This window comes from Oncorhynchus keta, unplaced genomic scaffold (genome assembly GCF_023373465.1).
Source record: "Oncorhynchus keta strain PuntledgeMale-10-30-2019 unplaced genomic scaffold, Oket_V2 Un_contig_8871_pilon_pilon, whole genome shotgun sequence".
In the NCBI taxonomy this organism is placed as follows: domain Eukaryota; kingdom Metazoa; phylum Chordata; class Actinopteri; order Salmoniformes; family Salmonidae; genus Oncorhynchus; species Oncorhynchus keta.
Window position 1 is genome coordinate 1 of NW_026290278.1, and position 2,318 is coordinate 2,318.

Here is a 2,318-nt window from a genome sequence, read left to right on the forward strand (position 1 = left end):
GAACGGCACCGTTATCCCTGTAATCCACTAGTTCTGACCAGATTCCTCTACTCTGCCAAGGCTGACAGGGCTGGGCCTGCTTCCAGAACGGCACCGTTATCCCTGTAATCCACTAGTTCTGACCAGATTCCTCTAGTATACCAAGGCTGACAGGGCTGGACCTGCTTCCAGAACGGCACCGTTATCCCTGTAATCCACTAGTTCTGACCAGATTCCTCTACTCTGCCAAGGCTGACAGGGCTGGACCTGCTTCCAGAACGGCACCGTTATCCCTGTAATCCACTAGTTCTGACCAGATTCCTCTACTCTGCCAAGGCTGACAGGGCTGGACCTGCTTCCAGAACGGCACCGTTATCCCTGTAATCCACTAGTTCTGACCAGATTCCTCTAGTCTACCAAGGCTGACAGGGCTGGGCCTGCTTCCAGAACGGCACCGTTATCCCTGTAATCCACTAGTTCTGACCAGATTCCTCTAGTCTACCAAGGCTGACAGGGCTGGGCCTGCTTCCAGAACGGCACCGTTATCCCTGTAATCCACTAGTTCTGACCAGATTCCTCTAGTCTACCAAGGCTGACAGGGCTGGACCTGCTTCCAGAACGGCACCGTTATCCCTGTAATCCACTAGTTCTGACCAGATTCCTCTACTCTGCCAAGGCTGACAGGGCTGGACCTGCTTCCAGAACGGCACCGTTATCCCTGTAATCCACTAGTTCTGACCAGATTCCTCTACTCTGCCAAGGCTGACAGGGCTGGACCTGCTTCCAGAACGGCACCGTTATCCCTGTAATCCACTAGTTCTGACCAGATTCCTCTACTCTGCCAAGGCTGACAGGGCTGGGCCTGCTTCCAGAACGGCACCGTTATCCCTGTAATCCACTAGTTCTGACCAGATTCCTCTAGTCTACCAAGGCTGACAGGGCTGGACCTGCTTCCAGAACGGCACCGTTATCCCTGTAATCCACTAGTTCTGACCAGATTCCTCTACTCTGCCAAGGCTGACAGGGCTGGACCTGCTTCCAGAACGGCACCGTTATCCCTGTAATCCACTAGTTCTGACCAGATTCCTCTACTCTGCCAAGGCTGACAGGGCTGGACCTGCTTCCAGAACGGCACCGTTATCCCTGTAATCCACTAGTTCTGACCAGATTCCTCTACTCTGCCAAGGCTGACAGGGCTGGACCTGCTTCCAGAACGGCACCGTTATCCCTGTAATCCACTAGTTCTGACCAGATTCCTCTACTCTGCCAAGGCTGACAGGGCTGGGCCTGCTTCCAGAACGGCACCGTTATCCCTGTAATCCACTAGTTCTGACCAGATTCCTCTACTCTGCCAAGGCTGACAGGGCTGGGCCTGCTTCCAGAACGGCACCGTTATCCCTGTAATCCACTAGTTCTGACCAGATTCCTCTACTCTGCCAAGGCTGACAGGGCTGGGCCTGCTTCCAGAACGGCACCGTTATCCCTGTAATCCACTAGTTCTGACCAGATTCCTCTACTCTGCCAAGGCTGACAGGGCTGGACCTGCTTCCAGAACGGCACCGTTATCCCTGTAATCCACTAGTTCTGACCAGATTCCTCTACTCTGCCAAGGCTGACAGGGCTGGGCCTGCTTCCAGAACGGCACCGTTATCCCTGTAATCCACTAGTTCTGACCAGATTCCTCTACTCTGCCAAGGCTGACAGGGCTGGGCCTGCTTCCAGAACGGCACCGTTATCCCTGTAATCCACTAGTTCTGACCAGATTCCTCTACTCTGCCAAGGCTGACAGGGCTGGGCCTGCTTCCAGAACGGCACCGTTATCCCTGTAATCCACTAGTTCAGACCAGATTCCTCTACTCTGCCAAGGCTGACAGGGCTGGACCTGCTTCCAGAACGGCACCGTTATCCCTGTAATCCACTAGTTCTGACCAGATTCCTCTAGTCTGCCAAGGCTGACAGGGCTGGGCCTGCTTCCAGAACGGCACCGTTATCCCTGTAATCCACTAGTTCTGACCAGATTCCTCTAGTCTACCAAGGCTGACAGGGCTGGGCCTGCTTCCAGAACGGCACCGTTATCCTGTAATCCACTAGTTCTGACCAGATTCCTCTACTCTGCCAAGGCTGACAGGGCTGGGCCTGCTTCCAGAACGGCACCGTTATCCCTGTAATCCACTAGTTCTGACCAGATTCCTCTAGTCTACCAAGGCTGACAGGGCTGGGCCTGCTTCCAGAACGGCACCGTTATCCCTGTAATCCACTAGTTCTGACCAGATTCCTCTACTCTACCAAGGCTGACAGGGCTGGGCCTGCTTCCAGAACGGCACCGTTATCCCTGTAAT